This window comes from Carcharodon carcharias, chromosome 4, assembly GCF_017639515.1.
Source record: "Carcharodon carcharias isolate sCarCar2 chromosome 4, sCarCar2.pri, whole genome shotgun sequence".
In the NCBI taxonomy this organism is placed as follows: Eukaryota; Metazoa; Chordata; class Chondrichthyes; order Lamniformes; family Lamnidae; genus Carcharodon; species Carcharodon carcharias.
The window spans coordinates 156427937-156455060 of record NC_054470.1 but is presented as its reverse complement, the minus strand read 5'-3'; the positions used below and the strand labels follow the sequence as shown (position 1 = coordinate 156455060).

The 27124-nt window shown below is 43.8% G+C and overlaps 1 protein-coding gene across 2 annotated transcripts in view; it reads right to left on the bottom strand.

Moving 5' to 3' along the window:
* arhgef28a (Rho guanine nucleotide exchange factor (GEF) 28a) overlaps window positions 1–27124 on the bottom strand; it is a 535445-nt gene that overhangs the window by 368791 nt on the left and 139530 nt on the right. The gene's annotated exons all lie outside the window — the stretch shown is intronic.

Below are 27124 nucleotides of genomic sequence, written 5' to 3'. Positions count from 1 at the left end.
ACCACAAGCTGCTCCAAAAAGCTATCTCGTAGACGTTCCACAAATTCATTTTCTACGGAGAGAAGATAAGTATGTGCGATGTCAAAATACATATATCTCTATCATCCTGGCCACTTTATAAACTTATTACGTTTTGTTTTAAAATGGACAAATAGCTGGACTTATAAAATGGCTACCACAGACCACATGATGGTAATTCTGGAAGTTTTTGAGCAGTTTAAAAATGGATAAAGGCTAACACGTGCTGGAACAGTATAAAACGCTGGTTAGGCCACAGCTAGAGTATTGGATGCAGTTCTGGAATCTGCATTATAGGAAGGATGTGATTAAACTAGAGAGAGTGCAGAGGAGATTTACCAGGATGTTGCCTGGGCTGGAGAGTTTTAGTTAGGGGAGAGATTGGATAGACCTGGGTTATTTTCCCTGGAGCAGAGGAGATTGAGGAGGGATGTGATTGAGGTGTATAAAATTATGAGGGGCATAGATATAGTAGACAAGAAGGAACTTTTCCCCTTGGTGGATGGATCAATAACCAGGGGCCATAGATTTAAGGTAAGGGGCAGGAGGTTTAGAGGGGATGTGAGGAAGAACGTTTTCACTCAGAGGGAGATGGGAATCTGGAACTCACTGCCTGAAAGGGTGGTAGAGGCAGAAACCCTCATAACATTTGAGAAGTATTTGGATGTGCACTTGCGATGCCATGGCATACAAAGCTATGGGCCTAGTGCTGGAAAATGGGATTAGAATAGTTAGGTACTTGCTTGACCGGTGCAGACTGAATGGGCCTTTTTCTGTGCTGTAGATCTCTATGCCTCTATGACATCAAACCCCTGGAATGTAACACTCCTTGCACTGCAGAAACATTCCAGCCAAGGCAACACATAGGGCTGGTTGATGAGGCATCTGCACCAGCCAGTGCTGGACAAAGGCAGAGCTATTGGGACTCCTCATCTCCAACGTTACGCTAATTGTTCTACAGTTACCTGCTCAAAACTCAATGGGTTTTAAAAAGGGGGCCTTGTTAACTGAATAGCTCAACCCGAACCCACCCTATCACATGACCGAGGCTTGAACTGTTTGAATTACTTTGATTATACAGCTTTCGGATTTAACTGTTTAACCTCAGAAGAAATAATAGGATCCAGGCTATAGCAGCTTTCCTCTGACCTCTGTCTCTCTCAAAGCCTGGTATCCAGTAAGAATCCTGCATTTCGCCTACGAAGTAGACTTAATCCCAAAGTAGAATACTTTGCTGCATCTTCACCTGCCTCAGCCTTCAACAGAGTTCCTAAGAAAAAGACTAGGACTTCCACCAGACAAAGCCAACTGAAAGAACCTTCCTTGGACAGTGACTTACTGTAACTGGACTCACGTGAAAACATAATTCCTATTTTTGACTGTGGTCTTGGCATTGAATCCCTTTCTTTCCCTTACCCCTTATTTATTGTATGAATGCAAAAAGTGGTGGACACTGAAAATCCACTTCCCACATTCTTGAAGGTGTGTAAATTAAACTGACCCTCTGATTTTTACCCTAGCTCAAGTTTGCTGTGGGGTTATTAATAGAGGATTGGATCACTCCAAAACTGAGGGGTTGGGGAAAATATGCCACCACTTATAAAGGGGGAAATCAAAAATCAAAATTGAATGGAGAAATCAAGGCTGTTCCAAATTAAAGCCCCCTCCTGCCCATTAGAAAGGTAAGTGGGTGAGGGGGTAGGATGGCAGGTAGATGGGTGAGGGAGTAGGGGGTAATCGGGGTGGGGGAGGGTTAAGTCAGAGGGCAGGGGGTAGTTGGGTGGTCAGGAGGGGGATAGTTGGTGGGGAGCTGTAGTCAGGGGGTTTTGGTGGGGACTCGGGGGCCAGTATCTCGTGACCTAGGAGTTAGAACTAGTTTTAATCCTTCTAACGCTCCCAGCTAACTATTCTGGCAAGTGAGTCAGAACCATTCTAAGGGCAGAATTTTCCCAAATTTTCACTAGGTGCGGTAGCAGGCGGGTTTTATCCCCCTGCCCCGATGACGGGTTTTCACGCCATATCGTCCCGAACCCATTCATTATTTATGCACTCCCAGGAAACACGCTGTTTCCATGGCAGCTCTCATTAGCCAGCCCACCATCACCCCGCCACTGCATCACACTGGGCACCATGTTTAAAGTCTAGCCACAAGCACACAGCTCAGTGCTTCCAGCTCACCACTGCTGCACGGAAGCCATGGCCCTGAAACTGAAGAAGACTGCAGCCCCCAGGTTCAATGACCAGTCTCTCGAGTGACTTTTGGATGCCGTCATGTCCCCTAACCCCGTTCTGGCTGCAAGATGGGTAGCAACAACACTAACCCAGCTTGCGAGGTGGTGGCAGTGGTGGTCAGTGCCAATGCCTGCCCCTCAAAAGAGGACAACCACCCAGTGCCGCAAGAGGATGAATGATCTCTCCTTTCTGCCAGGGTAAGTTACTCTGCTCATCACTCAACTCACACACTCACAAACCCATCACACATCCACAGTGCCCGCACTCACTGCCGGTTCAAAGGACATCACCATTCACTCTTTCACATTCACCGTCATTGTCCTCATCCTGTCCATGGGACCACTCAACACCCACACAGGAGAGGCATATTTATCACCTGACCTGACAGGCATCCTGCTTACACTTTCACCATCTCTATCCATGCAGGACAAACTGGCACACAAGAGGTTGCAGACCGGTGGCGGATTGCCTGAAATCAAGGTTCTCACGGACTTTGAAAAGAGAGACATCCAGCTGGCCAATGATGACTGGGGCCACTCCTGTGCTGATGGTGAGGTCAGCACTGCTCTACCAAGTGAGGATCCAGCAGTGCAACATCCATCAGACAACCATGCCATGAATGATATGTCCTCTTTCACAGGCCACTGCCATGCACTAATTATCTCGCCTTGCTTCTGCAGGCACATCTGCCAAATAGCTGACAATCAAGCCCCAAAGGAACCTCTGAAGAGGAATCTGGAGGTACCCTCCCTGACGTCCCATCACAGTGCTCACCCACAACCCCTCAAAAGTTACCTCAGAGGCAGGGCTGCACTTGCCCCCGATACCCCCTCTGCCACCAGTCAGGCAGGGCAGCACTTAACCCCAACCCCCCAGCATCCCTGAAGCCTGCAAAGCAACAGGCAACCCTGGCGAGCTCTGCAAAATGTTGCTGCGCACTCACCTCCAGTTCACCCAAAGTGCAGGCCACCAAGTGCACGTCGCCTTTGTGCTGTTGTGAGACATGTCAGCATGCTTTCCCCCAACATGGACAGACAATCCAGCTGGGGTGCAAGGGCCTGGTGGAATGGCCTGATAATGATATGCTGATGTATTACAATGAGGTTCCCAATGACTGATGGTGCAAAAGGCAGTCCTCGGGCTGAGCGGACAATTGCGACCTGCCTCCCTGCCATTGGGAAACCGATTGTGCCATCTTGTCTGGTCACGCCACACGCCACCTATCACACCCTCTGGCAGCAGGCACGGGAAATTCTGCCTTAAGTCTCTGACTTTAACTCAGAGTTTCAGAGAGTGCCAGTAACTTCCTGAGCAATTCCCAAGTGGTCAGTGCATGGAGACTTCCAGGGGGTCCCGAACATACCTTCCGGGGTATCTCCAGGATATGACCCTCCAAAGACCAGAAGATCTAGGCCTGTGAAGGTTCCTGATGTGGAAACTATAAGTTTACTAACTATAAGTACCTAGTCGTCAAAGTAGGTAAGAAGTTGAATTGGAGGGAACAGTGTGGTGGCCAAGGGACATACATGATTATGCTACCTCAACATTAAAATCCTTTCAAGTTGATCCTACAAACATGAAACTCTTCTATACAGCTGCAGCTGAGAATGCTGTTCTTTTTGGATGTCTTGACTGGTACTGTCGACTTAGGAATGCAGACTCTTTAAGATTCAAAATAATTGGCAAAAGGAGTAAGTGTGATGTGGAGAAAAATATTTTCACCCAGAGGGTGGCTGGAGTCTGGAACAAAGTTCCTGAAAGGGTGGTGGAGGCAGGTTCGATTGAGGTATTCAAAAGTGAATTGGATTACTACCCGAAAAGAAAGAATATACAAGTTTACGGGATAAGGCAGGGGAGTGGGACTAGATAGAATGCTCTTTCAGATAGCCAGTGCAGACTCAATGGCCTCCTTCTGCATCGTAAAGATTTTGTGAAGGGTACTGAGACTATTCAAACAGGCAGGGAGGGTACTTGATCAGCAGAACTTTTGTGCCGAAATCTGCAATCAAAAAATGTTGACAAAGGTAGAGTGTAATGAACAATGAGAATCACCCCCGTCTCAGTTTTATTGTTGGATGCATTGAGGGAAAAGGCTACACTCCCTCAGATGCAGGACAAAATCGGATCCTGAACTAGTTTGTGCCCTTTGCTATAAGAACTTTTAATTTGAGTTTGATGTATAGATGAGCATATGCACTCAGGGTGGGACTCAATGACTGATCATTTTAACGGACTGGAATATTTTGAATACATATTTTAATTAAAGTTAGACCTCTGTAATAGATTAATGTTTATTATTCATTTATATGTTTGTTTTTAAACGAAAGAACAATATACCCGAAATGAATTTCCATATGAACAATAAAATGAAATTGCAATCAGTTCATTTATTGCGTTAAAATTAGCAGCAGCATTTTTCAAAATGTTTATTTTCTGAATACTGTCACACCATTAAATTGCATTATGCAAAGTATGCTGTAAGCGTTAGGTACACAATAACAATATGCAGGTTGTTGCAGAGGAGATGTATACAGGCAGACTGTATAGGTAATTTTTCACTTTAAACTGGAGCACCAAAAATAAGCATAAAGATTAAAGCTGCTGCAGCACGCCTTAGGTATAAGAGTGGTGGTTGGCCCAAAAGACTGCACATTAAGGAGGGCCCCTGCCACCCACAGTAGGTTGCTAGGTTTTAGCTGACAGTCACCCAAGGCAGAACCAAGCCCTCCTGACACAGGCAAATGTCCTGGCGGTGGAAAGTAGCCCATAATTGGGCCATTATGTGCCTAAATTAGTTCACAACAGGCAGCAATGCCACTAAGTTTCTTGCTACTAGCAATATGCCATGACGCCAGAAAAACATTAGGCTCTCTCCCGACCTCTTTCCCCTCCTTATTACCAGCCTTCCCACCTCCCAGGCCGTCTTCAAAGGGCAGGGAAAACTCCACCCATCCTCTCAGCATCCAGACTGTCAAACTCCTTCAGAATCTTATATTACAATAAGATGACTTCTCATTCTTCTGTTATGGCATGGATGGTAAATGCCGAGCTGCTCAAATTCCAGAGGGAAACTTGAAACATCTGCCACAACTGTTTTGCAATTTGTATTTTATTTTGCGATGCATGCCTTGAATTCAGTAGTAATAAGTCCACCGAGACCCAGATGTTTTTTTTGCAAAACTAAATTAAACATTTATTAATAGAAGAAAAGATTATATGGCAAAAAGAGTAAATGTACATAGGTAAACAAATTACTACTATAACAACTCCTAACTCCCCTCATTAATGTGATTCCCAATTACACCTCTGTTAAGGCAAAAGTAAAAACAAATAGATTTTAACAGACACAGACAAAACACACAATACCCCAGACAACGATACTCCCAAGTGAGTTTTCTTACCTTCGGTTGCTATAGACAACAACCTAATGCACAGAGGCTGGAGGCTTTTCATACTTGTCTTAGATCTTAGAATACCTTCTCCTTTACAAATAACCTCATCTCTTTTATACATGTTTCTCCCCTTTTTAATGTAAATTCCATCGTTCCAATATGTCTCTGCAACTTTACTTTTCCCACAACATAAATCTTTCATAGTACTAATTATATCAGTAACCTTTGGGAAAAATAAACACACTGTTTGGCTTAGCTTCTTATGGCTAGGTGTAACATCGTATCATCTCTTTGAAATTCAAACCAACCTAATTTATCTAAAATGCAAATGTTCCTCACACTTCACATTCTAAAACTCCAGCCATGTTTACGTATTTAGCATTTCAAACCTAGCTTCTCCTTTGATAATTCAAAACCTCCAGACCAGCTGTCTCCAATTCAAATAAATGCCCCACACACACATCCACACAGAGAAACTAATCCAAATCCCACCATTGAACCTACCTTTGCAATAAATCACAATAATATTATGAAAACTATTATATTTTCATGACACTTTTAAACTCTAATGAGTATAGGCCCAACCTGCACAACCTTTCCTCATCAGAAAATCTCTTCATCCCAGGAATCAACCTTGTGGACATTTTCTGAATGCAAGCATATCCCTCATTAAGAAATAGGCGCTAGCTGGATCCGGGCGGAGGCTGAGGACTCCATTTCCTGGCAGGCCCAAGAGTTCCGGGCATGCGCAGAGTGTGAGAAGGTGACCGGCTGCACATGTTTCATTCTAGTTTGTTATTTAGTTCAAGGGCTTGGCCAAACAGGACATCAGAAATCCATCTGCTTGGCGCAAAAATGATCAAGGGGCCCGGGTTTGGTGCCATAACTACAGGAGACATGGACAGAGGAAAAGAACAAAGCAGACCGCTTGATTGGCACCACATCCACGAACATTCATTTCCTCCACCACCGACGCACTGTAGCAACAGTGTGTACCATCTACAAGATGCACTGCAGGATTCATCCAAGCTCCTTAGACAGCATCTTCCAAACCCATAACCGTTACCATCTAGAAGGACAAGGGCAGCAGACACATGGGAACATCAACACCTGCAAGTTCCCCTCCAATTCACTCACCATCCTGACTTGGAAATATATCACTGTTCTTACACTGTCGCTGGGTCAAAATCCTGGAACTCCCTTCCCATCAGCACTATGGGTGTACCTACACCACATGGACTGCAGGGGTTCAAGAAGGCAGCTCACCATCACCTTCTCAAGGGCAATTAAGGGTGGGTAATAAATGCTGGCCAGAGAGGAAGGACCCAAGGAGAGAGCCAACAGTAGGAACCACCGGGGAGGTGAGCACATGGGACTGGGTATGTTGAGAGGAGAATAGAAATAGACTCCAGGCAGTAAACACACTGCTGCTGGCAGACTCCACGTAGTGTGGGCTCGGCAGAAGCTCTGGAGGGCTGAAAAGTCTTGAGATCAGTGACTCGGTGCTGCAGGCTGTTGAGGCTAAGGTAACCCTTTGGAGCGGTAGTATTCTGCTTGGTGTGGCTGCCAAAGAGCTGGAGTTATGCCGTCCTTTGGTGCTTGTTATTCCTAATTTCCACCCGTAGTGATTTTACTTCATGATCTTCTGAGGCCAGGATCTTTCTCACGAATCTCACCAATCAAATCTTCTCTTTCTGAAATATTGTGTACCCTGGAATAGTTATTTCCCATCCTTGATCACCTTTTAACCATGTATCCATAATGACAGTTAGATCTAAATCATCTATCTCTATTTGTGCCATGACTTCATCTATCTTATTGCAGATGCTTCATGCATTCAGATAAAGGAGCTTTAATTTCACTTATTTGCTTCTATTCCCTTCAATAACCTTATTTGCTAGAGTACAATTTTTGTTAAACTTTTTGTCCCTTCCTGTCCCACTCTGCTCGTCTTTACCCCCATTGCTATACTGCTCTGATGCCTCAACCCTTCCCCTTGGATTTCTAAATCTCCTTTCACCCGAACCCTCTGGGAACCGACTAGGAATAAAGTGATCTTAGACCAAGTAGTGTGTAATGAAGCATGGTTAATTAGAAATCCCTTATTAAAAGATCCACTGTGAAATACTGATCATAATACCATTGAGTTCTATGTTAAGTTTGAAAATGATATACTCCAATTGCAAACAATAATATTAAATAAACAAATCCAATTACATAGGCATGAGGGGAGAACTGGCTAAGGTTAATTGGGTAAGTAGCCTAAAAGATATGGAGGTAAAATGAGCAGTGGGAAACATTTAAAGAAACAATTCAAAACCTTCAACAAAAATACATTTCCTTGAAAAACAAAAACTCAACAAGAATGACCCAAGCTTTACTCACTCACCAATTTATTGGCGTTCTTATTGGAGTTCTTTGAGGAAGTAACATGTGCTGTGGATAAAGGGGAACCGGTGGATGTACAGTACTTAGATTTCCAGAAGGCATTTGATAAAGTGTCACATCAAAGGTTATTGTGGAAAGTAAATGCTCATGGAATAGGGAGCAACATATTGGCATGGATAGAAGATTGGCTGGCTAACAGGGAGCAGAGAGTAGGCACAAAAGGGTCTTTTTCAGGTTGGCAAGATGTAATGAGTGGTGTGCCAAAGGATCAGTGCTGGGACCTCAACTGTTTAGAATTTATACAAATAACTTGAATGAAGGGATGGATGGGATGGTTGCCAAATTTGCTGATGACACAAAGTTAGGAAAGTAAGTTGTGAAGAGGACATAAGGAGGGTACAAAATGATATAGATAGGCTAAGTGAGTGGGCAAAGATCTGACAAATGGGATATAAATGTGGGAAAATGTGGAATTGTCCATTTTGGCAGGAAGAATAAAAGAGAAGCATATTATCTAAATGGTGAGAGATTTCAAAGCTCTGTGATACAGAGGGATCTGGGTGCCCTAGTGCATGAATCACAAAAGGCTAGTATGCAGGTATAGCAAGTAATTAGGAAAGCTAATAGAATGTTATCATTTATTGCGAGGGGAACTGATTACTAAAGTAGGGGGAGGTTGTGCTTCAGTTGTACAAGGCACTAATGAGATCACATGTGGAGTGCTGTGTATATTATTGGTCACCTTACTTAAGGAAGGATGTAAATGTGTCAGAAGCAGTTCAGAGAAGGTTTACCAGACTAATATCTGGTTTGGGTGGGTTATCTTATGAGGAAAGGTTGGACAGTCTAGTCTTATATCTGCTGCAGTTAAGAGTAAGAGGCAACTTGATTGAAACATATAAGATCCTGGGGGGTCTTGACAGGGTAGATGTGGAGAGGATGTTTCCTCTTATGGGAGAATCTAGAACACACTGCTGTTGCTGTGCTCCTGTGATGGAGATACTGAATGTTTAAGGTAGCAGATGGGGTGCCAGTCAAGTGGGCTGCTTTGTCCTGGATGGTGCTGAGTTGTTACAGCTGCAATCATCCAAGCAACTAGAGAATATTCCATCACACTCCTGACTTGTGCCTTGTAGATGGTGGACAGGCTTTGGGTTAGGAGATGAGTTACTCGTTGCAGAATTCCCAGCATCTGATCTGCTGTTGAAACCACTGTATTTAGCTGGCTTTTCCAGTTAAATTTCTGGTCAATGCTGACCTCCCCTTGGATGTTGATGGTGGGTGTTTCAGCGAAGGAAATGCCACTGAGCATCAAGGGAAGATAGTCTCCAACAAAAGAGAATCTAACTGTCACTGCCTGTTAATGACATGCTTTTATTAACAGTTATCCACCGCACCTACTTTTTACATCTCTCTATCCTTTTGAATTGTCAAGTATCCCCAAATATTCAGTTTCCAGCCTTGATGACATCTCTGTAATGGCTATTTCTATTTCTATTTGTGCCCTCAACTCATCTATCTTGTTACAAATACTGCACACATTCAGATAAGGAGCATTTAATTCAGTCTTTTTACTAACATTCCTTACTCTGATCTATTTGCTGGTGCACTTTTATGTTTGGATGCTCTGTCATCCCTGTCACACTCAGGTTATCATTACCCATATCGCTACCCTGCACTATTGCCTTGACCTTTCCCTTTGGCTCTAAATTTCCCCTCATCTGAACCCTCCCCCATAACATTGAGTTTAAAACCATCTCTACAGCTCTCATTAATTAATTTGCCAGGATACTTGCCACAGCACCGTTCAATGGAACAGCTCCCTCTTTTCCCACTACTGTTGGCCAGTTTCCTATGAAGTAAAACCATTGCTCCCACACTGATCTATGAGGCAAGCATTCAACTCTGATATTATTATAGGTAGTAATCCAAGATAGATACTTTTTTGGTTTTGCTTTTTAATTTAGCTCCTAGCTGCTCAGATGCTCTCAGCAGGATCTCTTTCTTGTCCTGCCAATGTCACTGGTACTAATATGAATCACGACAACTGGATCTTTCCCTTCTTATTCCAAGTTCCTCATTAGCTCCAAGGAGGTGTCCTTAGCCTTGGAACTGGGCAGATATCAGGTCTCATTCTCTCAGCCGCAGAGAACAGTGTCTATGGCCCCTCACTATACTGTCCCCTACCGCTACAACACTTTTTAAAAAAAACACACCATCCCCCTTTCCCCACCCCAAAGTCCCTATTCACTGCCACCCTCCCCCACCTGGCAGAATTCCTTGCACTAAACAATTTCTGTTTTGACTCCTCTCACCTTCCTCCAAATAAAAGCTGTTACTGTGGAAACCTGTATTGGTCCTAGTTATCCCTATTTTTTTCTGGAAGATGTCGATCATACTTTGTTGTAGTTCTACACAGCCCCCTTCCCTCACCTTTTGATCCAATACACTGGAGGACTGTATCAGTGCCATTCCTGCTCTCACCTGAAACTGGAAAATTTCATCAACTTTGCTTCCAATTTTCACCCTTCCCTTACCTTAACTTGGTCCATCTCAGACCCCTCCCTCCCTCAACCTCTCTATCTACTTGTCTGGGGATAGGTTGTCAATATCATCTAAATCGACTTTCATATCCACCTCAATTACATTTCTGTCCACCCCAATTTCTGTAAGGACTCAATTCCATTCTCAATTTCTCCGTCGCATCTGTTCTGACGATGCCAACTTCCACACGAGTACTTCTGATATGTTCTCCTTTTTGCATAACTGAGGATTCTCCTCCAACATGTTTGGTAAGGTCCTCCATCCGTGCCCGTCGTATTTCCTGCACTGTGCTCTTACTCCTTCCTCTTCTTCCCAGAACCATGATAGGTTTCCCCTTATCCTCACTGAAACAGTCCATGTTCATATGCAACAAGACCTGGACAATATTCAGGCTTAGGCTGATCAGTGGCAAGTAACATTCGCACCACACAAGTGCCAGTCAATGACCATCTCCAACAAGAGAGAATCTAACCATTTCCCCTTGACATTCAATGGCATCACTATCACTGAACCCCGTACTATCAATATCCTGGGGTTTATCATTGAGCAGAAACTGAACTGGACCAGCCACACATGGCAACAAGAGCAGGATAGAGGCTGGGAATTCTGTACAGAGTAAGTCACCTCTTGACTCCCAAAGCCTGTCCACTAGCTACATGGCTCAAGTCAGGAATGTGATTGGACACTCTCCACTTGCCTGGGTGAGTGCAATTCCAACAACACTCAAGAAGTTCAACACCAGCCAGGACAATGGAGCCTGCTTGATTGGCAGCACATCCACAAACATTCACTCCCTCCACCACTGATGCACAGTGGCATCAGTGTGTACCATTTACAAGATACATTGCAGCAACTCACCAAGGCTCCTTCGTCAGCAGCTTTACCACCTAGAAGGACAAGGGTAGCAGCTGCATGAGAACACTTGCAAGTTCCCCTCCAAGCCACACATCGCCCTGACTTGGAACTATATTGCCCCACCCATTCAACATTTCAAAGGATCATCTCCCTCCATGACCACCTGGTCCACTTCTTCATAACCTCCAACACCCTGATCCTTTCCCATACAAGCACAGGAGTTGCAATAACTACCCTTTCACACTTATACTTTCCCATAATCCAGGGCCTCAAACACTCATTCCAGGTGAAACAATGATTTATTTGTACTTCTTTCAATTTAGTACACTTTATTCACTGCTCACGATGTGGTCTCAGCCACATTGGGAGACCAAACATAGGTGGGGTGATCACTTTGCTGATCACCTCCAATTAGTCTGCAAGAATGATACTGAGTTTTAGGTCATCTGTCATTTTAGTTCTCAGTCCCACTCCAACGTTGGACTCCTATATTGTTCTAGTGAAGCCCAAGGGAATCTCAAGAAACAGTACCTCATTTTTTGATTAGGCATTTTATAAACTTGCAGATTCAAACATGAATTCAAGAAAGTCAGATCATAACCACTGCTTCCATTTTTCTCAGAAAACAGGTGCTGGCAACAGTTCTTCTATTGCCATTTAAATCTCCTTTTGATCCTTTTTTTGTTCCTTTACTTGTCCCATTACCATCCCCTTTTGCCTTTCACCACATCCCTTCTGTCGTGTAATCACTCCTGCCTTCTACCATATCACAACCTTCATTTTGTTTTTTCTTGTCTTTTCGTACCTCTATTTGCTTAAAAATGTTACATCTCTTAACCTTTTCCAGTTTGTTGCAATCTCTGTGGGGAAACCATAAACCAAAATAATAAAATTTACTAAATAACCCCAAAATAAAGAGAATACAAACAAGATTCCACTTTTTGTAGCTTTTACTTTAACACAAATTAGAACCAATGAAAATTACACCCGAATTAACAGGCAAATGATACTCAAATGAAAAGGTAAATTTCACTTTAATTTGTCAACACAACAAAGATATGCAACTACAAGCATTCACATCACTCTCCACACAAATGTGGCACTACATAGCTAAATAGTTCCACAATATACTGTACTTTATTCATGCAGGGTAGATCAGGAGTCCTATCAGACAATAGATTTCACCTTCGAGTTTCACGGGTATGATTATCATCAGCAAGTCACACTTCTACAAACCCTCTCCACCTCTGGTCACAACAGTCCTGATGGCACAGCTTTTTGCAAGAAAGTCACCGTAGTCCCAGAGGACCATAGGCTGCTCTCTCATTAGAAAGAGATGACTGGTGGTGAGTTTGACCTGAGTGTCACCACACCTCAGGTGAGGGGCAGGGCCTTCATGGATGACCTCAGCCGGTACAGGAAATGAACCCGCGCTGTTGGCGTCACTCTGCATCACAAACCAGACGTCCAGCCAACTGAACAATAAACGCCCACGTTCATGGTTTGGCCACTTCTGGGAAAACAGGTCTTTAGCATATCTGAGCTATTCACACAGCTTTCCAGATTTTAGATTTTTTTAGCCAGCTCAAACAGTGCCTCCAAGAATCCTGTCTCTTTTTCTGCCAAATAGTAAAACTGACCTCTTCCTTACAGTGATTTGCTTCCACTCCTCACAAGAATTTTCTGGGTTCCTCTTTCCATCTCTATCTACTTTCTCTTTGTGTCTGCATCTGTGCACTGATCACCTTCAGCCTTGAGTTCCTCTGCTTGTAGCTGTGTGAGTCTGCAGCTCTGCTTTATGTCTTCCAGCCACACTGCTTCTTCTTAACTTCCTTGTTGTTGGTAATACTTACAGGTCAAGGGTCACCAGGTCACATCATTGTGACCAAACATCCCGGATTTTATGAGACCATCCTGTATTTGAGACTGCTGCCAGATGTTCTGGATTGTTTGCTTCTGGGACAGCCTTTGACTGGTAATTCAGATCTTTGATTCTCACACATGTGCATTATGAACCTGCACATGCAAATTGCACTCTGTTCCCTGTGGCTCGCTCCCACAGTCTGGACACCTGCCATACCCCCAGCTCATATGGTCCCCCATTGCAAAGTGTCCCTTACTTCCCCTCCCACCCCTGGACACATGGGCCAGTATGTCTTGCAATCCAAGAAAATTACAATTGATCTCTTTACAATTGATGCAAACTCTTAAGGGTCCTTTTCAAATAGTCTTACAAATGTAACTTGGGATTTAAGAACAAAGGTTAAAATACCTAAGTTCCTTTATTTCATCAGCATCAAAACTGTATAAACTTTCAAGGGAAAGCATAATGCCAAGAAATAAACAATTCACAAAGAATATTCACTGTCGACACTCCAGATTTATGCCCTATTCGGGCCTCAGCTCCTCAATGCACTGACTCACCAGGCTTGTTCCTGGCTGCAGTCCTGCTGCCTTCTCCATGACGCATCTTGAGACTCAGGTGTGCTACCACTGAGACTGACTAGGTATCAAACTCCCCTTCCTGGCTCCATAGCCACCCTCAGTGGCTTCAAGCTGCCCTGGGCTCCTGCAACACTGACACTCAAATCCTAGACTTGTCCTTGCTGCTTTCTCCCTCACCTCATGGCATCTGTCTCCACCTCTCAGCTTGTCAAAGACCCTGCTCCCTGCAGGGAGGGGCCCATAGGGGCTGCTCAATTCCCCTACTCAGTACTCTCCCCCACCATTTCCACCTGATGCCAGAGGCCCTGATACACAAACAATTACAGATTCCACAGACTTGTGAAGAAATTACACATTTTTCATACTGTATTTCTGGGTCAAAAGTCATAAAAGTCATCAACCTGAAACATTAATAACTCTGTTTTACTCTTCTTAAGTTCAGCCTGACCTGCTGAGTATTTCCACTATATTCTCTTTATATTTTGGAATATAGGTCAGCCAGGAAAACATTAGAATGATTGACTCCGGAGGGGACAAAGACATTGATGTGGGTTTCTGCTGCAGATGATGCAGGGACACAGGTGGCCAATGTTATGAAAGTGCAAGTCAGTGTTCTTTATGATTGAGTGGATTCAAAGTTAGAAGCACAAATAAAACTAAATAATAAGATAGGAAAGCTTGAAGAGTTAATAAAAAAATGATTGAGCCTTATTTAAATGTGATCCCTACAATTCATACATTTTTGAAGGTGCAACAAGGAACAATTTGTGTTCTAGTGAATGTCTGGCAACATAGCACAAAATAGACCACAGAAACAACAACTTGCTTTAAATAGCACCATGAACATAGTAAAAGGTCCCAGACAGCAAAACAACATAATTATTAATAATGTGAAAGTTTTAAAAGAATGTTGCAACAGGGTATTTTTCTCATAGTGATACATCAAATTCAAGTGCCTCAATTTTAGACAGTAAGTAGTCCAACGACAAAAGAACAAAATCAGTAAAAACATGCACTTAGATATCTACATTTTAAAACTGTTAATGGCAACTTAGTATGAAATAAACACCAAAATGGAAGAAACTCTGCCCCATATAAAAATTGATTTTACAAGCTCCCTTTAAAAATCAAAATAAATATTCAACAGTTTTTTTTCTATTCATTGTGAATGAATCCTGGAGGATGTGGGCGTCACTGGCTGGGCTAGCATTTATTGGCCATCCCTAATTGCCCTTGAGAAGGTGATGGTGAGCTGCCTTCTTGAACCCCTACAGTCCATCTGGTGTAGGTACTCCCACAGTGCTGTTAGGAATGGAGTTCCAGGATTTTGACCCAGTGACAGTGAAGGAATGGCGATATATTTCCAAGTCAGGATGGTGAGTGACTTGGAGGGGAACTTCCAAGTGGTGGTGTTCCCATGCGTTTGCTGTCCCTGTCCTTCTAGGTGGTAGTGGTCATGCGTTTGGAATGTGCTGTCGAAGGAGCCATGGTGAATTCCTGAAGTGCATTTTGTAGATGATACACATTGCTGCTACTGTGCGTCAGTGGTGGAGGGAGTGAATGTTTGTGGATGTGGTGCCAATTAAGTGGACTGCTTTGTCCTGGACAGTATCCAGCTTCTTGAGTGTTGTGGGAGCTGCACTCATCCAGCTAAGTGGGGAGTATTCTATCACACTCCTGACTTGTGCCTTGTAGATGGTGGACAGGCTTTGGGGAGTCAGGAAGTGAGTTACTCATTGCACGATTCCTAGCCTCTGACCTGCTCTTGTAGCCTCAGTATTTATATGGCTGGTCCAGTTCAGTTTCTGGTCAATGGTAACCCCCATTGATAGTGGGGGATTCAGTGATGGTAATGCCATTGAACATCAATGGGCAATGGTTAGATTCTCTCATATTGGAGATGGTCATTGCTTGATACTTGTGTGGTGTGAATATTACTTGCCACTTATCAGCCCAAGCCTGGATATTGTCCAGATCATGCTGCATTTGGACATGGACTGCTTCAGTATCTGAGAAGTCACGAACGGTGCTGAACATTGTGCAATCATCAGGAAACATCCCCACTTTTGACCTTAAGATGGAAGGAAGGTCATTGATGGAACAGCTGAAGATGGTTGGGCCTAGGAAACTACCTTGAGGAACTCCTGCAATGATGTCCTGGAGCTGAGAGGACTGGCCTCCAACAACCACAACCATCTTCCTTTGTGCTATGTACAACTCCAACCAGTGAAGATTTTTCCCCCTGATTCCCATTGACTCCAGTTTTGCTAGGGCTCCTTGATGCCACACTCGGTCAAATGCTGCCTTGATGTCAAGGCCAGTCACTCTCACCTCACCTCGGGAGTTCAGCTCTTTTGTCCATGTTTGAACCAAGGCTGTAATGAGGTCAGGAGCTGAGTGGCCCTGATGGAACCCAATCTGAGCATCAGTGAGCAAGTTATTGCTAAGCAAATGCCACCTATCGACCTGAAACATTAACAGTTTTTGTCCTCCAGAAAGACTCCAGACCTGTAGTGGTAGAATGCAAGACTCCACTTAAAGGTGACAAAAAAAATGCTTCATCGTCTTGTTCAGGAACAAGGGATATAAAAAAAAAGTCAGAAAAAAAGATCTATCCCAAAATGAAAAAAGTAAATCTGACATGGAAGGAAATCTGACAGGAGACATGAAAAATATAAGCCTCAAAATTCCTGGTGGACCATCGTACCATTGGAAGCACCTGAAGGCACGACTCCCCACATCAGCTTTGTTTTTGGATTTAGAATGGGGGCAGAGTCATTAACATAAAGGAACAGAACACCTGCACCATTTCAAGAGCTTCCTGGGTGTCCAAATCAATGGGGACCAAGAAAATTAGAGCAGCGCTCCATCGTTCCATGGTGAGGGCGGACAGGTGGAATGTTGTAGCCATAAAAGGATTTAAAAAGTTATGAATTTTGCAATAATGTAGATCTTCAAAAAAAATTGAAATCCTTACTTTCAATGGAGAAAAAGCCATTTTGGCCCCTCTTCTACCATGATTGTATCCTGGCAATGGATTTATGCCAGTGTGCTTTGCATTGGGTGCAGAGGAAGCAACACTGGATGGATTTAAAACACAAAAACAGAAACACAAATACCTGGAAAATCTCAGCAGTTCTGGCAGCATCAATGCTGCCAGACCTGATGAGTTTTTCCAAGTATTTCTGTTTCTGTTTTTGTTTTGGATTTCCAGCATCCACAGTTTTTTGCTTTTATCTCTGGATGGATTTATTTCAGGTGGCACAATCTTAGGCCATTAGAACAGAGACGAGAGTGATGCAAGCAGTGCCTCCATCACAGAGTTAATGCAACACCAACAACCTATATTTACATAGCACCTTTAATGTAATGAAACATCCCAAGGTGCTCCACAGAATCATTATATATAAAAAAATGACACTGAGACACAAAGTGATATAAGGACAGATGACCAAAAGCTTGGTCAAAGAGGTAGGTTTTAAGGCATGTCTCAAAAGGAGACAAGTGAGGTAGGGAAGGGGAGACATGTAGGGAGGGCCACCACCAATGGCGGACCAATTAAAATCAGCGATGCTCGAAGACCAGAATTAGAGGAGCGCGGATATCAACAAAGGATTGTAGGAATGGAGAAGATAGGAAGATGCAAGGCCATGGAGAGACTTGAAAATAAGGAATTTTAAAGTCAAAACCTTGCTTGACCAGGAGCCAATGGAGATCAGCTAGCACAGGGGTATTAACTGAACAGGACTTGGTGCATTTAAGGACTTGTGCAGCAGACTTAGGGATGACTTCAAGTTTACAGAGGGTAGATTGTGGGAGACCAGCCAGGAATGCATTAAAATAGTCAAGTCTAAATGTAACAAAGGCACAAATGAGGGTTTCAGAGGCATGAATGAGGGTTTCAGCTGCAGATGAGCTTAGCTAGAGCGAAACCTGTCAGTTTTGCAGAGGTAGAAATAGGTGGACTTAGTGATGCCATGAATATGATGTCAGAAGATCATCTCAGGATCAAATGTGACACCAAGGCTTTAAAACAAATGTGTTTCATCTCAGGCTGCCGCCAGGGAGACAGATGGAGTCAATGAACAAAAACACACTTCCAAATATTTAATTGGAGGAAATTTCTGTTCATTCAGTAATGGATCTCGGATACACAGTCTAATAACTTAGCTAGAATAGAGGACTCAAGAGAAATGGTGGCAATGTAGAGTGCGGTGCCGTCGGTGTGAATGTGGAAACCAAAGCTACGTTTTTGGATTATGTCACAGAGGGGCAGCACGAAGGGGAGAAATAGGCAGGGGCCAAGGAGAGATCCTTGTGGACATCAGAGGTGATTATGGGAGCAGTAAGAGAAGCCATTGCAAATGATGCTCTGCTAGTGATAATGGCAGCGAATTAGCAGAGCTGGGCACCACCTCAAAATCCCCACCCTCCCAATATCCCAAACCCTGCCAAAATCCCTCCACCCCAAAATCACAATCCCCCACGCCATCAACACATCCAGATTGGATAACTTACATGCTAAAAGCAAAAGCAAAATAGAGATTTCTGGGCAATGTAACCCACCTGAAATGAAATGAGTAAAAAGGCAAAACTAAAACAATGGGGAGTATAAAAAGTACACCTCTTTATGTAGGTAAAAATGTAACTTGCATTGAAGAACAGATTTTTTTCTGTAACACTGGAAATTAATTGTAAAGCTGTAATTCATTACAAGATTTTTCACTATCACTGACCTCATCTCCTCTGGGGATCTTCCTCCCACAGCTTCCAATCTGATAGTCGCCCAACCTCGGACACCCTGCTTCTACCTCCTACCCAAAATCCACAAACAGAACTGTCCCAGTAGACCGATCGTCTCAGCTTGCTCCTGCCCCACAGAACTCATTTCTCGTTATCTTGACTCCATTCTCTCTCCCCTTGTCCAGTCCCTTCTCACCTACATCCGTGATTCCTCTGACACCTTACGTCACATCAACAATTTCCAGTTCCCTGGCCCCAACCGCTTCCTCTTCACCATGGAAGCCCAATCCCTCTACACCTCCATCCCCCACCAGGATGGTCTGAGGGCCCTTAGCTTCTTCCTCGAACAGAGGCCCGAACAATCCCCATCCACCACTACTCTCCTCCGTCTGGCTGAACTTGTTCTCACACTGAACAATTTCTCCTTCAACTCCTCTCACTTCCTCCAAATAAAAGGTGTGGCTATGCGTACCCGCATGGGCCCCAGCTATGCCTGTCTCTTTATGGGGTATGTGGAACATTCCTTGTTCCAGTCCTACTCCGGCCCCCTTCCACAACTCTTTCTCCGGTACATCGATGATTACTTCGGTGCCGCTTCATGCTCTCGTCGGGACTTGGAAAAATTTATTAATTTTGCTTCCAATCTCCACCTCTCCATCATTTTCACGTGGTCCATCTCTGACACTTCCCTTCCCTTCCTTGACCTCTCTGTCTCAATCTCTGGTGATAGACTGTCCACCAATATCCATTACAAACCCACCGACTCCCACAGCTACCTCGACTACAGCTCCTCACACCCCGCTTCCTGTAAGGATTCCATCCCATTCTCTCAGTTCCTTCGCCTCCGTCGCATCTGTTCCGATGATGCTACCTTCAAAAACAGTTCCTTTGACATGTCCTCCTTCTTCCTTAACCGAGGTTTTCCACCCACGTTGACACCCTCAACCGTGTCCGGCCCATCTCCCGCGCATCCACCCTCATGCCTTCTCCTCCTTCCCAGAAACATGATAGGGTCCCCCTTGTCCTCACATATCACCCCACCAGCCTCCGCATTCAAAGGATCATCCTCCGCCATTTCCGCCAACTTCAGCATGATGCCACCACCAAACACATCTTCCCTTCACCACCCCTATCGGCATTCCGTAGGGATCGTTCCCTCCGGGACACCCTGGTCCACTCCTCCATACCCCCTACTCCTCAACCCCCTCCTATGGCACCACCCCATGCCCACGCAAAAGATGTAACACCTGCCCCTTCACTTCCTCTCTCCTCACCGTCCAAGGGCCCAAATACTCCTTTCAAGTGAAGCAGCATTTCACTTGCATTTTCCCCAACTTAGTCTACTGCATTCGTTGCTCCCAATGTGGTCTCCTCTACATTGGAGACACCAACCGTAAACTGGGCGACCGCTTTGCAGAACACCTGCGGTCTGTCTGCAAGAATGACCCAAACCTCCCTGTCGCTTGCCATTTTAACACTCCACCCTGCTCTCTCGCCCACATGTCTGTCCTTGGCTTGCTGCATTGTTCCAGTGAAGCCCAACGCAAACTGGAGGAACAACACCTCATCTTCCGACTAGGCACTTTACAGCCTTCCGGACTGAATATTGAATTCAACAACTTTAGGTCCTGAGCTCCCTCCTCCATCCCCACCCCCTTTCTGTTTCTTCCCCCTTCCTTTTGTTTTTTCCAATAAATTATATAGATTTTTCTTTTCCCACCTATTTCCATTATTTTTAAATATTTTTAAATCTTTTATGCTCCCCCCACCCCCACTAGAGCTATACCTTGAGTGCCCTACCATCCATTCTTAATTAGCACTTTCGTTTAGATAAAATCACCAACTTTAACACCTATGTGTTCTTTTGTTCTGTTGTCTGTGACATCTTTTGATGATCTGCTTCTATCACTGCTTGTTTGTCCCTACAACCACACCCCCCCCACTTCTCTCTCTCTCCCCCCACACACCTTAAACCAGCTTATATTTCACCCCTTTCTTGGATTCACTCAGTTCTGTCGAAGGGTCATGAGGACTCTAAACGTCAACTCTTTTCTTCTCCGCCGATGCTGCCAGACTTGCTGAGTTTTTCCAGGTAATTATGTTTTTGACAAGATTTTTCATGTTGTCATCACCCATGAGAATGCACCTCAAATAATCCATGACTGCCAGCACAGATCTGAGACAGAATTAGTCATTTGTTGTGGGTAAGTTTACTATCTTGGAAAATAAATTTGTATTTTGTTTTTCCTACCATTACACATAGGGCACATTGCCTTGACTTATGGTAGATATAGCAAAAGGGCAATAAAACTGATGCAGCACAGTGTAAGTTCTGCAAGTCAGAATCTGTAACATTACAAAGTTGTGTGCTTTTTTATAAAAGTGTTACTTTATTCACATTTTCATCTTCACATAAGTAAAGCACTCGTGCTACCCTGTACTTTACTGACACAACTGAAGTTGGCCAATGAGGAATCTGCATCTCTTCTTAATCCAATAATTCCTCTTAAACACCACAAATTGTATTATGCATTAATAATCTTCCAATAATTGTCTCGTTATTAGGTCTCCTCAAACAACAGGGATTACATTAGCTAAAAACTAGATGGAACACTGACAATCAAGCTTCTTAACACCAATTTTTATAAAGGAGTCAGAAATTTTCCCGACCCTGTGATCCTGACTTTGCTCTGGAGGAGCCTGCCCACCCTATTTTCATATCAGGGAGGAGGGCAGGTCTGAGGCAGCAAAAGAGGCAGGCAGATGACAAGACTGGCAGGTTAGAAAACCCACCTCCATTTACTGGGATATTGGCCCAGTTGTAATCATGATTGTTAGGCCCTCTCCCCTCACTCTCCCACCCTCACCTCCCCCTTTACACTCTCCATGCCCCCTCCAATCTCCCATGGCCCTCCATAACCATCCTCTCATATCTCCTGTGCCCCTCCATGCCTACATTCTTTCATGCACCCTCATATTTCCCATGTACCCACTATGCCTCCTTATATCCCACTTGCCCTCATATCTCTCATGTCCCCTAACCCATATGTACTAGGTACACAATTAATGATCTATATAATCACACTGGCAAGTTGGAGAAATGTGCATGAGGAAACAAATAGCCATTCAACAGTCCCTTTGAAAAACAGTGCCACTCTTACCTCCTCATAAAGCTGTCAAACAAACATAAGCAGTGAAAGCCCCTTTGAGAAAACCTTCTATCTACTTCACACCTCTTAAATCTTGTTCAAATAAACAGACAGGCATTGAAAACCCTCTTCAAAGAAATATCAGGTTATTACAAGATAATAAAGATGTCAATCGCATAAAGAAAGCACTCCCCTTTGCAACTGAATAAATAGACCTCAAATGAGCGGAGTCCTTTAACCATTCTTGAAGCTCAGCCAAGCATTCATAATGAGGTCATCTAGCAACTACATCAACAAAAGCAGTTTAAGAAGATGGCCAGATGTCTATGTTTCCAAAGGGCCTCGTTATGAAGTGTGTTGAAAATTTCCTCAATGGGACCTTCACTGCCAGTGGTTGATTGACAGCTTTATGAGAAGGGAAGCGGGGGGGGGGGGGGGGGCACAATGTTGTTCAAAGGGAATTTTGAATGGTTGTTTTACTTTTGGTTCCCAACACGAAACTAGGGTTCCCCTGCGGTTCACGACTCCTCTGAGGTGTCGTGAACCATGTCTCCTTCTCAAGGGCAAAGAGGAATGGACAATTAATGCTGGCCCAGCCAGCACAGCTCACATTCCGTGAATGAATAAAAAAAAATGGCCAGACTCCAACAAAATGCAGTGAGAAATTGCAATGGAGGCAGCAAGGTCAGGAGTGGTGTGTGCAGGTTCGCTATCGCACCCTTATTTTACACCAGCAAAAATTGTTAGATGTGGGAATGGGGGCAGGAATCCTGGCATCTGGTTCTGTCCACATTTTTAAAGTCCTTCTGCCTCTGTCCCAACTCATACAGAGGCATGAAAATCAAAGCCCAAGTCTTGTATGTCAACAACAGGAACATTCAGCAAAAATCTATTCAAGTCATGTTTTAGGAGCTAAGTTTTCATCAATGCATTGTCCATATGCCCCTGTTCTTGGACATGTTGAACAATGAAAGCGTATAATGTAAAAAAAGAGTTCTAGTTTCATGTGGCACAGGGAAATATACAAGAAAAACATTTAATTTTAAAAAATAGTAAAACAAATCTATTCTTTGCAGTTTGTTTAGTTGTTAAAATCTGTAGTGTAGGATCCAAAGAAACTCCTAAAACTGAAGCAGTTTTAAAATTAATACTCAAACTCTGCAATAAGGAAAATGACAAAGTTGAACAATTAAGATATCAGGCAAGTGGAGGATATTCCATCACACCCCTGATCTGTGTCTTTTAGATCGTGGACAGGCTTTGGGGAGTCAGGAGGTGAGTTACTCGCCACAGGATTCCTAGAAGCTGACCTGCTCTTGTAGCCACAGTATTTATATGGCTAGTCCGGTTCAGTTTCTGGCCAATGGTAACCCCCAGGAAGTTGGTAGTGGGGGATTCAACAATGGTAATGCCATTAAATGTCAAGGGACGATGGTTAGATTTTGTCTTGTTGGAAATGGTTATTGCCTGGCACTTGTGTGGCATAAATGTTACTTGCCACTTGTCAGCCCAAGCCTGGATATTATCCAGGTCCTGCTGCACTTGGACATGGACTGCTTTAGCATCTGAGGAATCACGAATGGTGCTGAACATTGTGCAATCAGCAACGAACATCCCCACTTCTGACCTTATGATGGAAGGAAAGTCATTGATGAAGCAGCTGAAGATGGTTGGGCCGAGGGCATTACCCTAAGGAACTCCTGCAGTGATGTCCTGTAACTGAGATGATTGACCTCCAACAACCACAACCATCTTCTTTTATGCTAGGTATGAATCCAACCAGTGGAGAGATTTCCCCCCTGATTCCCACTGACTCCAGTTTTGCTAGGGCTCCTTGATGCTACACTTGGTCAAATGCTGCTTTGATGTCAAGGGCAGTCACTCTCACCTCACATCTGGAGTTCAATCTTTGAACTAAGGCTGTAATGAGGTCAGGAGCTGAACGGTCCTGGCTGAGCCCAAATTGGTGTCAATGAGCAGGTTATGGCTAATCAAATGCCACTTGATAGCACTGTTGATGACCCTTTCCATCATTTTACTGATGATCGAGAGTAGGCTGATGGGCCAGCAATTGGCCGGGTTGGACTTGTCCTGCTTCTTGTCCACATGACATACCTGTGCAATTTTCCACATAGTCGGGTAGATACAAGTGTTGTAGCTGTACTGGAAAAGCTTGGCTAGGGGCGTAGCACGTTCTGGAGCACAAGTTTTCAGTATTATTGCTGGAATATCGTCAGGACCCATAGCCTTTGCAGTATCCAGTGCCTTCAGCCATTCCTTGATATCATGTGGAGTGAATCGAATAGGCTGAAGATGTTGGGGGCCTCTGGAGAAGAGCGAAATGGATCATCCATTTGGCACTTATGGCTGAAGATTGCTGAAAATGCTTCAGCCTTACTTTTTGCACTGATGTGCTGGGCTCCACCATAATTGAGAATGAGAATATTTGCGAAGCCTCCTCCTCCAGTGAATTGTTTAATTGTAGCAGGACTGCAGAGCTTCGATCTAATCCATTGCTTCTGGAATCGCTTAGCTCTGTCTATCACTTGCTGCTAATGCTGTTTGGCATGCAAGTAGTCCTGTGTTGTAGCTTCACCCTCAGTACTTCTCCAAATGGTGTTCAACATGGAGAAGTACTGATTTATCAGCTGAAAGGGGGAATGGTACGTGGTAATTAGCAGGAGGTTTCCTTGCCCATGTTTGACCTGATGCCATGATTTCTCACATCATTTCTTACACCTCTATCAATGCCACCCTAAAGCCAGTTACAAGGAAATGTGCTCAAAAATGGTTAATTAAACACAGGTTTCAGCAAGTCTGAGCGAAATTATATTTAGGAGAGGGGAGGTAGGCGGGAATCTGAAAACAGCGCGAGTGGAGAAGCAGTCAGGAGATTGAAAACAGCTCGAGGAAATAAATAGAGACATCACAGCAAAGAACCAATTTCACTGGTTGGAGAAGTTAGCTGTTTGGTGAGTACCTAGTCAATGGTTACAGTTTATTCTGTTCCTAGGGTTTAAAATAGTATATGCACAGTATGTTTGTAAGTCGATAGTAAGCTGATTGGCTGCTAAGTACTTAGTGTTAAGGACAATGTGTTAATAGCCAGCTTAGGATACAGGAGCTAAGGTAGATCTATAAATTTTAAATAAAATAATTAAAGTAAACACCTAAAACACATACCTGTGTAGTTCAGAAACATGTATCTTTTAGTTGTCAGTGGTACTAGTATTTAATAAGCACAGTAAATTGTAGCATACATAGGAATTACTCTAAGTTAATTAAAAAAGTAATTGAGTTAACTAAATAACTAACTAACAATGGCAGCACAGGTGTTATGTTCTAGTTGTGGAATGTGGGAGCTTTTGGATGCCAAGGCAATCCAGGACAAACATGTCTGCAGGAAGTGTAAGCAGCTAGAGAAATTCCGAATCAGGATTATTGATCCAGAAGCCAAACTACAGACACTGCGCAACATAAGGGGGAACATAAGAAATAGGAGCAGGAGTAGGCCATTCGGCCCCTCAAACCTGCCCTGCCTTTCAATAAGATCATGGCTGATCCACCCCAGGCCTCAACTCCCCTTTCGTGCCAGTTCCTCATAGCCCTCAACCCCCGATATTTCAAAAAACTATCTCCCTCCTCTTTAAATACTTTCAGTGATCTAGCCTCCAAGACTCTCTGAGGTAGAGAGTTCCAGACATTCACTCCCCTCAGAGAGAAGAAATTCCTTTGCATCTCGGTTTTAAATGAGTGTCCCCTTATTCTGTAACTATGTCCCCTAGTGCGAGATTCCCCCACTAGTGGAAACATCTTCTCAACATCTACCCTGTCAAGCCCCCTCGGAATCTTGTACGATTCAATACGATCACCCCTCATTATTCCAAGCTCTAATGAATAAAGGCCTAACCTGTTTAGCCATTCTTGAAAAGTCATCTCCTTCATCCCAGGAATCCTAGTGAATCTCTTTTGAACTGCCTCCAATGCCAGTATATTCTTTCTTAAATATGGGGACCAAAACTGTACACAGTACTCCAGGTGCAGCCTCACCAACACCCTGCACAATTGTAACAAGAATTCCCTATTTTTAAACTCCAACCCCTTAACAATACAGGCCAAAATTCCATTTGCCTTCTTAGTTACCTGCTGCACCTGCACGCTAACTTTTTGAGTTTCATGCACAAGGACACCCAAATCCCTCTGTGCTGCACTTGCCATTTAAATAATAGTCTGCTTTTTGATTCTTCCTACCAAAGTGCATGACCTCACACTTTCCTACATTAAAGTTCATCTGCCACTCTTTTGCCCATTCATTTAATCTATCTATAATCCTCTTGATGTTTCCTTATGTCCTCATCACTCATGCCTTCCCACTTATTTTTGTATCAGCAGCAAATTTGGGTACATTACACTCTGCCCCTCCTCCAAGTCAGTAATATAGATAGTAAATATTTGAGACCCTAGGACTGATTCTTGTGGCACTCCACTAGTTGTGTCTTTCCAACCTGAAAAAGACCCATTATTTCCGACTCTCAATCTTCTGTGTGTTAACCAATCCTCACTCCATGCTAAAACATTACCCGAATACCGTGAGCTCCTTTCTTGTGCATTAAGGTAGCACCTTATCAAATGCCTTCTGGAAATCTAAATACACTACATCTACCAGTTTCCCTTTAACAACTCTCCTTGTTATATCCTCAAAGAACTCTAGCAAATTTGTCAAACATGATTTCCCTTTCACAAAACCATGTTGGCTCTGTTTGATTGCGTTAAGCTTTTCTAAATGTTCTTCTATTCCTTCCTTAATAATGGACTTTAGCATTTTCCCAATAACAGATGCTAGGTTGACTGGCCTATAGTTTCCTATTTTTTGTCTCCCTCCGTTCTTGAACAGGGGCGTCACTTTAGAAGTTTTTCACTGGGCCCCTCCTACTCTCTGTCTCTGTTATTTGTGGATGAGGAGATCTGGATGGGGCACCTGTAAGTATTTGGGCAGGGGTGGGAAGTGTGGTGTGGGTGGCCAGAAATTATGGAGTTAGGATTTGGCTGAGATTTCCTGAAAAACGCGAAGGCCGCTTGGGCTCTTTGCCTGCCCACCAACCTTAAGGTTGGACAGGCAGCGTAAGTTACTTTCCTAATGGCCTTAATAAGGCTTTGATAGCTTGGCGAGCGTGAGCCCGCCGAACAAAATATCTAAATGACGCGCGATGACGTCAGGGCGCATGCTCGTCGGGCCCGCCTCCGACACGCCGCTGGCAATATTCTGGTCAAAAGGAAAAAACAACTGAAATAAGATGAGAAAGAATGCAATGCTACAATTAAAAAAAAAAGAGAACTTGAAATACAAAAGGAAAGATT